We start from the raw sequence: 16,166 nt of genomic DNA on the forward strand, positions 1-16,166 counted from the left end.
AATCATATTTGGTTTCACACGGTGGAGCGAGCCCCAAGGTGTTGACATAACTCTCCCCCACGAGGATGTGGGTCAGTAATGGAAAACAAACACAGCGGGGAGCCCAAGCACAGGATGACTCTTCTAATGCCATTACCAAAAGGAAGAAAATGTGTGTTTGAATCTCGCTTGGTAGGTAATGTGGGCTTACCATAGACCGGGGGTCACTAACAGGCGGACCGCGGTCCGGGTCCGGACCCAGACGCCGTCCTATACGGACCCGGACCTGTAGTCAATCAATTATTTAAGTATTTAAAATTTTGACGGGGCGCTTCTATTTTGACCGGCGCAGCTTTTTTAGACTTTACGGTACTGGTTTAGCGAATCAGGAAATGCTTTCGAGTTAAGCCATCCCGCCTCCTGCTACTCAGGCAGCCAATCGAATCTGTGCATTCCCGGCTCAGGCTGGCTCACAGACAAAGAGACAGTGAGCTATCATGCGAGAGATGACAGAGAGAAGTGCAAGAATTACGAGAATTTCAGCGAAATAAGTCAGATTAGAGTGAGAAAGACAGCGGGAGGAGAGTGAGAGACAGCTTTCTCTCTCGCTCGCCCGCTCGCTCACCGGCTCCGTGTGTCGCGAGCGAGTTAACGAGCGATCAACAGCTGAGTTTTTTCCTATTATTTACTCTCTATGGTTTTTTCCCCTTTTGTAAGACTGGTGAAAACCGGTCAAGGTGCAATCATGTGGACTCTCTATTACCCTGATGTAGACCTATGTGTGAATGACACAGACATAAGATTGACATAATCACCAATCGCCAGCAGCACTGCATCTACTGCCCACAACAGCAACAGGAAAAACATTATTTTAAAAAAAATGTTGTATGTAGTTTCAATTATCTACATTTTAAGTTTTACATATTCTTAGTAATGGCAGAATTTATAAATACAGGTTAATTTTTTAGCAAGATATTTGGCAGTAGCCCCCACTAACATTAGCGAAAGCTAGTGGTCATCCGTCCCTCAGTCCAGTTATCTGGCTGCTAGCAAGTTATGTTGTTTTGTTAATTTTTCTATTCATCTTAACTATATTAAATGTTGACCTTTTCTTTTATTATTTGCACCAGAATGCTCCGATTACATTCTAAAAACACAAAAAAAAATTACTGGGGGGGAAACCCCCAGACCCCCCTACAGGGGTTTAGTTTCTGACATGTCACTTTATCAGAGCTTTTCAAAATTGCAAAATAAAAATCCAGTATTAGACAAAGTGGGAGATTACTATGTTAAACAAACATAGTAGGTATAGTGAAGTTTAGAAATGATACATTGAAAATATTTCTCAAAATTATTTAATTTTTCAAAAATGAATTATATATTTTATCTTTATTTTAAGATTATTATTATATTTATTTTCACCATTTTATTTTTAAATGCAGCCCTTCTCTATGAAGAGATTAGTTTCAGTTGAGTCACTTAAATAATACATATATCTTCAGTATTATATATCTATAATTATTTAAAAGTGAGAATAAATATTGTTGAAATGTTTTTGAATTGTTCTTTCTATATTGATCTGACAGTCAGTTGTTAATTACATGCAGACGTTGATACAACTACTAGGCTACTTCACTATATATCACACTGAATCATAACGCAAGTTAGACATTATGATGTTCCGGACCTTTGCTTGAGGACATTTTCTCTAACTGGACCTATTTGAATTTTAGTTGAATACCCCTGCCATAGACTGTATAGGGGTCTTAGACATATACAGTAGACTGTATATTAAAAAGGGGCTTACACATCTAAAATCATCAGCCAAATAACACAATTTCAGTCGTGTAACAGGTTGATGAGTTGCATCGTTTTGTGGGAACGGGAGGTGGATTTCGGGGGTTACATCGCACCAAGGCTTTTACATTTTATGTATTTTTTTCATATATTTTAACTATGTTTATTTAACTATGTGTTAACGTGTGAATGTCGATAGTTAGCCTGCTATCGGTGTATGAATGTGTGTGTGAATGGTAACGTGTAAATGGGAACAGGTCTCCCTTGCAAAAGAGTCTTCGGACTCAATGGGATATACCTGTATAAATAAAGGTTTAAAAAAAAAAAAAAAAAACTATGCTTATTTTAGGCTTTAAATACATTTTAAGTCAAAGTGAAAGTGTTCTGATCCTGTTTGTGTTATCCTATCTTCATGTCTTGTACTAGCACTCGGCAACAACGTACTTAATTACCAAACATCAAGATGATATGAACAGCATAGAGAAGAAAGAAACACAAAAATGGAGCATTTCCTTTGACACTTGAATCAGTCAGTACTACCTATTTTTCTCATCAACCCTGTTTTACTGCTTTCATGTTGGGTTCCAAAATTACCTTTACTGTGAATATTAAGGATTAATTAGCTACTCGAGTTTGTGTATAAGATATATGAGAAGGCCGAAAAACAGCGTTGTGTCCCATCTAAGTGCAAACATGTGAGTGTGTTTATTAATGACCTTCCGTGTGATAAACACAGGAAATTTGGGAGGATGACTGCTGTGATCCCTGTGGATTCAGCTGCAAGTCTCCACAGAGCCACACAGCATAACATCTGAGTGAGTGAGTGAGTGAGTGAGTGAGTGAGTGAGTGAGTGAGTGAGTGAGTGAGTGAGTGAGTGAGTGAGTGAGTGAGTGAGTGAGTGAGTGAGTGAGTGAGTGAGTGAGTGAGTGAGTGAGTGAGTGAGGGAGTGAGGGAGTGAGTGAGTGAGTGAGTGAGTGAGTGAGGGAGTGAGGGAGTGAGTTTGTGTGTGTCTTCTGATGGATTTTTTTGTTTGGAAAAAAGACAACTGTCATTTTACTGTAAATCAGACTGGCTTTGAAAGTAAACCCATGTCTTCAGAGTTGTTTGAAAGAATGCAAAATGTAATCTTTCACGGTGTGTCAAAAAATAAATTCATGGGGTTATACATTTGGCTAAGTAAGTAGTGTCTCTGGAGCAAAAATAGACTCTCCAAACTTCTCATCTAGTGTTATTTTAGTATTAACAGCGACATAGGATGTTTTAGTATCCTAGTCTGAGATTGTGATGATTTTGTATTTCTCTAGGCTTTTTTTCCATGTACAGAAGCACTTATAGGTCTGCATTAGTGGATTCATATACATTGTTCCCTTTGCTCAGGTGTTGTGTATGCTTCCGTGCACACACCCATAAACAGGATGTATCATCTGACTAAAATTTTTGCTGGTAGATAGCAGAAGAGTAAGGCCTCCATTAGAAGGAGATGTCTTGTATTTTGTATTGTAAATTGGTATACGTGCAACCCGAGTCAATTTCAGAGAGAGACAAAGCACTTATAGCCCCAGCAGGTCGCTATAAAAAGCAGACATGAAAGAGAAGTAGTGTGTTTGGGAGCATTTGGTGGAAAAAAAATCACAGGCACAATGACACGTGATCTCAACATAAAAGCAACCTTCAGAATGGCTGTAAAGAGTGTTCATATACTGAAAGTAAAAGCACTCATGCATTTAGATGAGAGATGATGCCAAGAATCAGTTGTGGCTTTCCAGCAGTACCGCCATAAGTGGAATATAACTCGTTCGTGCATTCAGATACTGGTTGAAGAATGTAGAATGAAAGTGAAATAGACAAGCAAAACATGGATATAATGGGATGCCAGTAAGGAGCTAAAAACAGAAGAAAAAAAGCATGTACTGTATCAAGACGGAGAGATTGTTTGCAAGCTACAAAGAATGGGATGAGATGGGGAAAAAGCTAGAAAATAGTATCAGGGTATACCGCAGGAATCTCCAAGTTAAATTTGATTTTTTTTTACCTGTTTAATTCCACTTAAAATGAAATGTGATGCCAAAGTCAGGCCATATTGGCAAAGGTAGGAAGTTTATAATGGGAAATCTGTCGCATTCTAAGGTACTTTTAATCAAGAACGTATTAGCATACTCACATTGATATACAGTACCAATAGCTTTGTGGAGTTTGTGTATATTCTTATTAACAAAATCAATAAGTCACATAAATACTCCTCTCCAAGTTTTTAAAAGGGCAATCAAAAAATGTGTGACCATTGTAAAGGAATACTTTACAGCGATATTCAATATTATGAGAATATTAAATGCAATGCTTTTTTTTTTGGCTTTTAAGACCCCCTGCAGGTACCCTGAATATGTGTAATCAGCATGCCTCAATCATCTATTTTCTATTATAAACACTTATCCTGTTCAGGTTATTTGCACTGAGGTAGAGGTAATGTAAAACCCAGACTAATGCATCAGTCACAATGTTTGAGTGAGCAAGAGTGAATATATTTTTCACAGTGTGAAAGAAAGCATTGATATAGTATAGTAGATTTTATTTGGACATGGACATGACAATGTCATTGGACGAACCAGATGCATTGTTTACAGTGTGTTAGCATAAATGCTAGTTTACAACACCTGTCCACAGGAGGCTTTTTAAAAACAACAAAATAAACTAAACAAAACAGAAACAATATAGAGAACTGATACTATGACTCAACGCCCAGGAGAGAGTGTGCAAGAGAAAAAAAAATAAGTTTAATACTAATTACCCTTCACGCAACACACTGTGCATCTATTTTATAATTCTACAATGACGCTGGATGTGGGGGGCCAAGAGAGACCAAAATAAACAGCCTCCGAGTTACGCAACATCATCTCATCACCCTGGAAACAACTCATAAATATTTCAATCTCAACGCAGCGTGTCTGACTTTAATTGATGGCAAACATATTTTGCAACACAGAGGTGGCAATTATGTATGCGAGGTGCCACTGAATGTATAGATGTGCAGAAGTGTTTCAAATGTGGTTGGTTTATTTTCGGGGGGGATTTCATGTTAACGTGTAGCACTTATGCGTGTTGGTAGTACTTCCGAGTTTGTGATACAGCGTGTGTATGAAACTGTGTTGAATGTGTGTTTGCATCAATATTTTCATCTTCTATTTCGAGGTGTGTGATGTGCAATATGTGTGTGTGTGTCTGTGTGTGTGTGAGAGCCCAGAGGATGCCAATGTCTCCTCTGTGAGTGACTGTGCCCTCAGCATCATGCATTTAAATGTGATATTTAGACGGTGCAGATGTTGTTTTACTAGCTAATGTGTTGTAATTGCTCACATATATGCAAGGGAGCATGACAAAAGAAAATGAGGACGTTAAGCCGACGCCATCATCTCTAATAGGTGGCAATTTTGCTGTGTGTGTGTGTGTGTGTGTGTGTGTGTGTGTGTGTGTGTGTGTGTGTGTGTGTGTGTCACAAAGAGCAAGCACATCACGTCGTCAAATTACACAAGTGTTCAGGTTTTCAAAACAGAGCACAGCACTCCAGCAACACAGAGGGAAACTCGTTCCCACACAAACATCATTAGCTTCTTGCACCCTATCCTTTCTCTCCGTACATTCTCCTCCTCCGTCCTTGATTTCCTGTCAATCTTTTCTCTTCGACTGAGCCCTTATCACAGTCCCTTTAACATCGCAGAGGATTCCCTTTGAGTCAGATACCATGTCAAACATTCTATTAGGAACATATCAAGAGATGCCTGACTCAATCGTCTTCGCTGCTATCGAGAACACAGGTGACCACACCACTTTACACCTACTCCTTTAGCTTACTTAAATCTTCTCATATTTTTTTTTTTTTTTACTGGATATCAATCAAAGGCTCATAAGTATCTGCTGCTAGCGGTGTATGAATGTGTGTGTGAATGGGTGCAAAACAATGTAAAGAGCTTTTGGTCTGTGAAGAACCAGGGGAAAGCGCTAAATAAGTGGAGTCCATTTACCATTTCAAATTTCACCATACACCACTGAGCAACTTTCCATACAAAAATGAATAGGATGCCATTTTTAAATTCAGAGTACTTTTAAGAATGCCTCCAAAAAGAGAGCCCCATCTTCCTAATAAGTATATTCAGTCATGTCAGTATTCTCTCCCTCCTGTCTGTCTGTCACTGGCATCATGATATCTGCTGTTCAGCAAAATAACACAAGACTCTTGGGAGAGCAGCACAGACTAGATGCCATGTTACTATGGCAACAAAGAGTGCGACAGACAGCATGCTGTTTATTAGTGAGTGACCTCACAGTATTTGACTGCAGAGATACTACAATGCAAACATGGAGGTTTCAATTATTTTAGACAATGAAAAAGTGTTCCAACAGTACTTTAAGCAAAACCTTTTTACCAGGGCTTCAGCACATACATAATGTGAATTTTGTCAGTAAGGTTTGAGCTGAAATAGCAGGCACCACAACTGCAACATACTAAAACAATGGGGCCAACACATACTGTTACACAAAGATAATCAAATCCCTTTCAGCTAGATGCCAGTCATCACTCAAGGTAAGCCAGTGTAACCCCATTCGTACGAGACTGTCACCGCTGTCATCTCGGGTCCTCCAAAAACATCGCCCATCTCTTTAGTTGTACTGGGGGGATGCAGCTCAGTGGGTAGGGTGGTCGACCCACAACTGCAGGGTCGCTGGTTCGATCCCCTGTCTCCCTGCCACATGTACAAGTGTCCCTGGGCAAGGCACTGAACCATACATTTAAAATTAGAGCTATTTGACTTATAGAGAAATGGGGGCGTGTCAGTACACTGATTGCACTATGGGGACAGACACCTGTCAATTTAGAGGAGGAACAAAATCAGCTGGTATGTGTCTTAAATCGAACCGTGATTTTGCATACTCAATATTTTTTCACGTCAAGTAAGAATATTTCCAAGGGCGCTCATGGTGTAGTGGTTAGAGGTTGGATAAAGTGTACCCCTGTGTGAGGGTCATTGAAGTTGAGAATCTCGGTCGCCATAGTCCATCTTCGCAACTGAGTTTTGTGGACATGTGTTCCTCTTGCTACCGAATAAACAGCGCAAGTGGAGAGGAAGAGGTCGATGCTGTAAGTTGGTACGGCAGCACAACTGTAGCTCCTGGGGTTTCCCTTCAACAGGAACTATCAGAAGGTTTCCATGTCCTGCTTTTCTCCCATGACCCACTAAGCTCAAGTGGAAGCTGCATAGCTGTATGTGTAACGGCTCTCTAAAGCTTAACTGTGGGTGTGTATAATAGCATCTTCTATCGCATATTCTTTCAGTTCTCTTTCTGCCCTAACAACCTCCACCCACTAGCTACAGCCTCTCTAGTAGCATATAGTTATAATGTGTCCCAGTTGTAGTGGGAAGTTGGAGTTTCCGAGCTCCCAGTCGAAAACCTTCACCTTGAACGCCCCGTGAAAATAGAATTACTACTTGGAAAATCAGAGATCTTTGCCAACCCCGAGTCCAACATTGAACATTGGCTGCTTATCAGTCTTAATACCTTCAAAGAACATTTAAAAAAAATAAAATAAAAATCTAACCCCAAAATAAACGCTAAATTGCTTTTTTTAAAAGCATGTCCTACACTATAGTTCATAATCCTAAGTACCTTTGGTGATAAAAAATAAATAAATCTGCGGATTTATCCCCGACCAAGAGGGGCATTTTTTGTTCTCATTTCTGTGTATCAACATCTCTCTCAAATGTGTACAATTCATAAATAAAGCACTCTTCCTTCCCGCTGTATTTTTCCGGTGAACACCTGAGCCCTGACAGCCCTTGGCGGCCTGCACCAATGTTCACATCCAGGCCTTATGACCTACATCATGGATGGCTGACTAATGCCTTTGTACCAAACAAAGAAGTCCATCTCCTGCAGCTGGCACAGGCCGGCCATAAAACAAATAAGCATTTCGCCTGGACGGTTGCTGGAAAGCTGGGATAAGGTTTTTCAAAGAGTGGAAAACAGTCTTATGATTGAGAGGTTCAATCACGAAACCTTTAGAGAGAAACATCTGTTAAGATGCTCCCATTTTCACCCCCCGGCAAAAAATAAGGCAGAGGAGAAATTTTGTCAACAATTTCAAAGATGTATTTGAATTGCTAGAGTGATGATTCTAAAAAGGTAAATGTATGGTTTAGATAGGAAAAACTGAAAGTGACATTAGGGGTAAAAATGGATTGAGTCCCACTATCTAAATAGTGAGTTATGCAGCATCTGCAGTCTCTCCCTCTGCTAGCTAAGCTGTAGACAGGAGCATTTTTTCTTGGTTAGTTATTTCCGGTAATGTCCTGCAGCTGCAAAAAGACACTATGCCTTTGCAATTTTGCCATCAAAGTCTTATATTTCCTTTTATGGTGTTGTGGTGGCACTGGCCGGCATGTAAAAACACAATACAATTTTTAACAATAAGATAAGGCAATTTTAAAATCAACATGATTTAAATAGATATTGTTTGTAACATTATAAGAAATGGTCAAAAGTGCAAAATAAAAATTGCTCCCTAAACTGTTGAATAACAACTGACTGAATATCAAGCAAAATTTGTGGCGTTTACACACAATCGCACAATCCCCTTCATGCAGGCTGAAGATTCCTGCAGATCTTCATAGCCTCAAAAAGGATTCCCGAGAGCCATGACACTCGGAGAGAAAGAAACCACCCTAAGAACAGATATCCGATTTCCCATCCCAAGGCCAATCATAAATCCAACAGCTGGTGTGTTACAGCTCTAGTACAAGGCACATTTATTATCAGCCCGAATGGCTCCGATACAGCTTATGCGGTTGTGCTGGTTATGGAGAGACGGGGCTGAGTTTGACTGTGAATTTCGAAAGGTTTATTTGAAATGTATGCGTCGGAAACCTGAGGGGCCGATTTACGATTTGTGTGTTGAGCGATCCAACTTTGATCCCATTGCTTTAGCTGATAAGGAGTCCTTATGTTGCAGTGCTGAAGGTCCAGTGTTTGGCAGGGCTGCGATTTGATGAGAAGACTGAAGGCCTCCCTCACTCTTCCTTTCTCTGGTTCTCTTCTTTCAATAATTTTTTTTTCTTCTCTTTCTGTTTGAGCGGCGGCTCGTCTTGACCTTCTGTCACTGACCTTCTGTCTTTTTCTTACCAGAAGTCCTTTCACTCTGGAGAGAGGACCAATGGTAGACCGCAGTAATAATATTTTATTTGGTTATTTATCATGGGTCTCTTTTGTTTTACACTGTTGTAAGTAACATGGCTTTAGAATTGATTTATTCAACTGACTGCCTGACATTTGATAGCCTCTCTGGTGTGTGGAAAATATGGCTCGACCTTCTGACTAGCCCCAGATAATGAATTTTGACATGAAGACACAACTACATATACAGTCGTTTAGAAAGGGTGACCACATGGAGATATAATGATGCTTTACTGAAAATTTTTTTTTCACTCCGCTCTGTTTTGTGTCGCTTTCTGCCTCATTATTTTCATACATTTCAAACTGAAAGGCACAATACATTATTATTCCTGTATTACATCTGCATTCATAGTTTCATGTTAATATTCATATTTTTTATTTTGTTGAATGCTCTGGTTCTTTTTACTGTAAAACAAAATTACATTTTCCATGTCAGTCTCTCTGGGGAATGCGACACCAGTTTCGAGGAGTTGTACGGTAAGTTGCATGTTAGACTTATCTCTGCCACTGTTGTCATGCTCGACAGGAGATATACTTAAGGCATTGTTGTAGTGTTGACTGGAGGCCTGACTTCATTAGGAGACTGCAGTCCTTGGCAGCCATGCACACAACACAAAAAAAGGCCTCTGCACCAACAGGCAGATGCAGTAGGCAAAGGGGTTATCAATATGTATAGCACAAAAACAAAGATTTAAAATAGGATCAAATGCTGTAGTTAATTGTGTTTGTGTAGTAAGGATATTATATTGGCCATTGTAAATGCCCAGTTCACAAAAAAACACAATTTTTGTAGAGGACAGAGATCCACTCATAATGGGTCAGAAGTAAACCAATGTTCATACAGGAAAACACAGTATAGTCACAACAATGCCACAGCCCCATTTTGCTGTAGCCAGACATGATCTAAAACATGACTCAATACCCAGAAAAACAACATATAAACAAGGACTTTAAGAGGTTAATTTGGTCATCTGGTAAGGATGTTCTGAAAATATCAAAATGTGTTTTGTTTGCTTTCATTAATTAAGGGATTTTTTCCAACCAAAAAAGGACATCCAAATAATGATTGGTCCCTTGCCAAAGTGACTGACTAAGGAAATATGTTGGTCAATAAATAACCATGTGTATCATTAAGAGTTAAATGTATAATGTAGTCTTTTAGTTGAAATGAAAACTCCTAATATGTGATTCGGTCACTGTTCCTCCTGTTAACTTAACAAAGGCTAATCAGTGAAACCAGAAACTGTATTATTTGTCAACCTAGAATTAATGAAAAAACCTGTGCTGCCTTTAACATGTAACCATGAGTAAAACAAAAACCTGGATGGCAAAGCAGACACAAAGGTATGCAGTGCACTCCACACACACACACACACACACACACACACACACACACACACACACACACACACACACACACACACACACACACACACACACACACACACACACACACACACACACACACACACACACACACACACACACACACACACACACACACACACACACACACACACACACACACACACACACACACACACACCCCTCTTTAGCCGATGTGAGACGCTGCAGCTGCGTTCTACAGAGAGATACAACATTGGGAGGATCACATGAAAATAGTGGAAACAAAAAAACAAAACAAGGGACAGAGAGACAGGAAGTGACACACAAAGAGAACATCTGATAAAAAGCAGCAGTCTTAATGAGGAGATTAAGTCCACTACTCAATCTGCTGCACTAGATGATATCTCCTGACAACACACACATTACTATAAATATGGATGTAGTGATATCTATTCTGTGTCCAAAATAACACCATTTTAATGGGAATAGTATCAAGGCCAAGTTAAATGAGATTAAAAGCCTTGCAGCAACAATGATTTTTTTTTGTAATTACTTGTTATACTTTTGGAGATTACCTTTATGCTGTATAGCTTTAGCTCAGCAATTATTAATTAAAATGTCACTGTCTATTAACCAAGGATAGCTATCTCTTTAGAAGGTCATATCTGAAGACAGCCACTATGATGAAATACTTCTTGTATAATTTAAAAGTTTGACTATAACTAACTTCCGGTAAGCGTACATTTTTGGGCATTTGTTGGCAAAGTTTGAGTTATTGGAGAAATCAACACACTGGCCGCGAGGAATAAACTGCTCCTGTGAACACTACTTTTGAGCATTACTGTTAAACGACGAGAAAAACGAGAAAAAACAAAGAAAAAAAAACACTCCAAACTCAAGTCAAGTTCTTAGTGCAGCTGGAAATTTAAAGTGCACCGTCAGCCATTTGGGCAAGCAAGCAAGCTCACATCATTTGGAGGACCTATACTCTTCTAAAACTATAAACCAGAAAGGTCTGCCCAACGACCAACATTCATCTACAAATATTGGCATAGAGATTGTCCTCGCAATTGGAGCCATCAGGAGGAACACATGTTATAAGTCAACAGGATGCGTCAAGGCAGAAGTATGATGTTTATAATTAGCTATTGTTTGGGAAACAACAGGTGCATTTTTATTTTCAGAATCGGAAAACAAACCTACAGCTGAACTTGATCTTGAACTGGATGTGGCGAATGCTCTGCTATACGGTTAGACTTCTTAAAAGCAATCGTGGCGTGGGACAAAGCTCTGAAATTACAGTGATGCTATCCTTTGAAGTCTTATTTTAGCTTGATCAATTCAGCCCCGTAGCAAGAAGCTTCAGATGTACAAATGAAAATAGCTCAACAATGGTGATGGATAGGTGAAAAACTCTTTTATGTAGGTTGTGTGTGTTGTGTTGTGTTGTGTTGTGTTGTGTTGTGGTGTGGTGTGGTGTGGTGTGGTGTGGTGTGTGTGTGTGTGATGGGCCAAGGTGCACGTAAAAGCCTTTGTTAGCACTCTAACACAGAGAAATCCACACACCAGAAATCCACTAACACCCTCCAATCTAGATTTACTTTGCAGCTGACAGGCGAATGAGGCGTGAAGACACAGAAATGACATTTAGATCACAGTAAATATGATAAATAAGTGCGCTCTGATGTTGGCCCACGTCTTAAATATGATATGCGGGGCTTTGATGCTGATTTATGGCCGTAGTATACAGTAGCGTGCAAAAAAAAGCTCTGGCCACGCAACACTAACAATAACTGACAAGGCAATAAGTGGTGAAAACAGGTCACTTGCGGTCACAGCACCAAACACCATTACGAGAGGGAATACAGCACGAAAAGGTTGTACATTCTCCACTACCTTTGACTGTTTGAACATTACATGAGTCACCTGGCAAATGCTTCCCATCACAGCGAAAAACACAAAGAACACCACAATGCCGACACTTAAAACATGGGTCACGACGGCAGAAAATTAAACGTTTCAATCGTATGGGTATGAATGCTACAGAAGCAGATGTTGTACTAACCCACTTTAATAAGCCATGGATGCAAATAAGCTGCAGCAGCATATAAATATCCTTGACTTCTTTAAGTGTCATCAGCAGGAGGTTCCCCTTATCTCTTTGATGGCGCTGCTCTCACTTTCAAAAAATCCCCTATTACCTTGTGAGAAGTGCTTTTCGTTTGAAGAAAAATCTAGCAGTATGACAAGATGTCAAACTGCTTAAAGCCAGAGTTCTGAAATGTCTACCTGAGGTCCGGGCTAGTTGGCCGAAACTCATATGACGTGAGAGGTTAAGATCTGTGTCAAAAGACAGGGTGACACCTTCCTACAAAGGTCTTGAGTTGAAAAAACTGAAAGGTTCAGTGAAGAACAACACTCTTTACAAATGGTGCTATCAACCCTTCCATATGGGCCAGAGTCATGTAATGATTCCACTTGCCATGGTTAAAATAACCAATACAAAAAAGGTGTTATCTTCATAAAAAAACATACACACACAACCATACTACTTTGGCAAGTACAGTGTGAATGCTCATGTTGACATTTCCAATCCTGGATAACAAAACCCAGGGATCTTCAGTGGGTGCTCTAATCCTAAATGGAGAAGTATCGGTTGTCAGAAAATATTTCGAAACAATGCTTCATAAGGGATTCGACTGCCATGTAGAGCTGGTTTTATATATTTGAAATTGGTCTTATGTCAACAAAAAATTAATTCGGACATAGATGCATGACATAATGGCAAATTTATCATCACAATGATATTGATAGATAAAAATAATCAAAGGAACTGATCACCCCAGCCCTACAACGTATGCATTTCTGAATGCCCCACATACAAAGTGTTTTCACATGCACTTTCCTTCATACATCAACCATTACTAGGTTGTCTAGACTGTTGAGGCATAATTACTTACTTGTTTTGCACGACCAACCTCCCCTCTCGAAACACATTATACTTAGTCCACACATGTTACTAAGACCCCATGATATATGCATGTCGGACCATATAATGAGATGGATTTCTTCCGCCTTCCTGCCTATGGCTTATCTGCTGCTGAAATGCCACTGCCTCCTTCAACATGTGAAACTGCCGCCGTCTCAGATGAAGAATACTGCCTCTGGCTGCTCCTATAGTGTTTGAGTCAGGCCAAAACAAAAACCAAGGCAGGATCCTAAACGGGCTCACAGTATGTTAAGGTTGACTTAGAAATACATCCAGGGGGATTTTTAGCACTCATAGACAGCCATCCGGAGGTTTCCCCGTTCTGTTCTCTTTGTAAGCGGTTCACTATAGGATCCTGGCTCTCCATTTTCATAATATATGCAAACAAAGTACAAATCGCTCTATACACATTCATTAATCACATGCACGCAGATAGTTAGAAATGCAAACCATTTCTCTGGATATTGCCCCAATCTAATTTAACAGGTCTCCATTATTTGGTAAACAACCAGCTACTAGCTTACAGATTGTTCCTTATGTATTTCATCATAACAAAAGAGACACAACATTGTTATTTCCTCATAACTGTCTCCTGAGTAGCAAACATGCAGCAGTGTTTACAGGTTGAAATACTGGATAATCATTCATAATTAATTTATATATATGAAATTATGACACGATAAGTAGCGTTACATTCTGCTTGAGCCACGTGACCGGTGTGGAGACAGTGCACATGTTTGGGGCACAGCACTAAATCTTGCATGGAGTAAACAGCAAAGCACATGCAAATGCTTGACAAATTGCCCGCTTAGAATCATCGCTCAATGTTGTTTAACACACATACAGTAGATGCTGTCCTAGAAAATGAGAAAATACTGCAACGTTGCCAAATGGTTCAGACCAGATGTGTGAAATGCCCTTTTAACCACAATATTCTCAAGACATTTCAAATAAAATATCTCAAACATTCACTTAAACAGATGGATCGCCCCCCAGGCAAATTGAATAATACCATTTCTCTTTCATAAGCTTTTTATAACACCATTAACTGGATGAACTTGTGAACAGAAAACTGGTTGTGTGGCGTTTCTCAGCGTACAAATAAAAGTAAAGGTGAAATGATTACGAGCGGCCCTGTGCTCGAGGGGCTCTTTAAAGGCTAGCGCGCCTCATTTTCCGCAGGCGGTTTGAACCTTGGTGCTCTGGAACACACAATGATTATTTTAAGAAAAGCTGAGCAAAAAGCATATTGAACACATTTTCATAAGCTGTAATAAGCAGCGAAAAAAATCAAACATATCGCTTCACATGAATGCTCATAAGGGCTGGACGATTCTCGCTTAAACGTGAATCACAATTTTTCTCCGAAGGAATTTTTATCACATTTTTATCGCATTTTCTTTTTCAACAAAAACATTTACTGACACCGAAGATACCCGAAAAACATAGAGGGTAAAGTAACAGCTTTTGTCCAAAGGTGCGTCAAAAATTAACAAATACTGTTAACTCATTGTATCTACTTTAACTTTCAAAAAACCCTTTTGGTTCCAACTATGAAACATGGCAGCACTTCAGTCTGGTTTTTTCCCCATATCGCTGGACTAGAATAAGTTATTTTAAGCAGAATCCCCAATCCGGAGCTCTAGAAGGCTTTCTGGACAGTACAAACTGAAAAGGCACCCCAGGGTACAAGGATGAAAGAGTCAATGGTTCCCACTGTGAAACTGTTTGAGAAAAATTGCTTTGAACACCGTGCACAGCACTCAACTATACTAATGACTTCATACAACAGCATGGAGGAGGAGACCTTCCCATAAATACCCCATCCACCTACTGTTTGGCATTTTGCACATTATATTTCAGCCGTAAGACTTTTGTCATCACAATATATAAGTGCAGCCTAATTTGCATATATAAGCATTTTGACAATCAAATAGCAAACGGAAGCTTTGATAACCCAGATGCTTTCATTCAAAATGCAGGTGATCAGAAAATGGAAAAACTGTATTCTTGTTTTGATGGTAAATGTTAACGCTCAAAGGTTCAACTATAAAATTAAACGAACGGTGCATGATCATCACCAAATATAAGGCTAAGGAAACCATTTTGTTTTAGCATCTTAAACACTAATGCTATGTGTCTAATCATTTAAAAAATAGCCTCCAGTACTGATGTGCCGGCTTACAGTAAGTAAACAAAAATGAACTGAAATGTAAATACAACAGAATTTCTTGCAACATATACAGTCTGTTGGGAATAACATTTGGAACAAGGGCATGAAGCTGCCCAACACAGTACATTCCAAAAAGCACTTAGAGAAGCCTGATGTCAATATGATTTAGGAAGTGGAAGAGAGCCTCAAAAACGATGGCTGGCTCTAATCCAAAGAGGCTGGACAACACCAAATGAAAGAGGCAGCCAGAATTTACCAGCATTTGGTGCATGGTGGGCGGTAAATTTTCGCGCCAATGTTTAAGCAGTTACTAACGCTTTCCAAACAGCTTGTGTGTGTGTGTGTGTGTGTGTGTGTGAGTGTGAGTGTGAGTGTGAGTGTGAGTGTGTGTGTGTGTGTGTGTGTGTGTGTGTGTGTGTGTGTGTGTGTGTGTGTGTGTGTGTGTGTGTGTATGTGTATGTGTGTGTGTGTGCGTGTGTGTGTTCTAGCTCATTAAATTCAACCACATCTACCAGTGGGATGGTAAGACAACATCGTGGACAAGGTGATTACGTCCACGTTGTACAGAAACTTGAACAACCACACCCAATGGAGACACAAAGGGTGAGAGTATTCAGAGCAGGTGCCAGCTGCACAAGAGGATGAAAAATGAAGGAAGA

The 16,166-nt window shown here is 39.7% G+C and overlaps 1 protein-coding gene across 1 annotated transcript in view; it reads right to left on the bottom strand.

Moving 5' to 3' along the window:
* The window catches only part of man1a2 (mannosidase, alpha, class 1A, member 2), a 113,321-nt gene that overhangs the window by 93,861 nt on the left and 3,294 nt on the right, over positions 1–16,166 (bottom strand). The gene's annotated exons all lie outside the window — the stretch shown is intronic.

Source organism: Ammodytes marinus (genome assembly GCF_949987685.1).
Source record: "Ammodytes marinus genome assembly, chromosome: 12".
In the NCBI taxonomy this organism is placed as follows: Eukaryota; Metazoa; Chordata; class Actinopteri; order Uranoscopiformes; family Ammodytidae; genus Ammodytes; species Ammodytes marinus.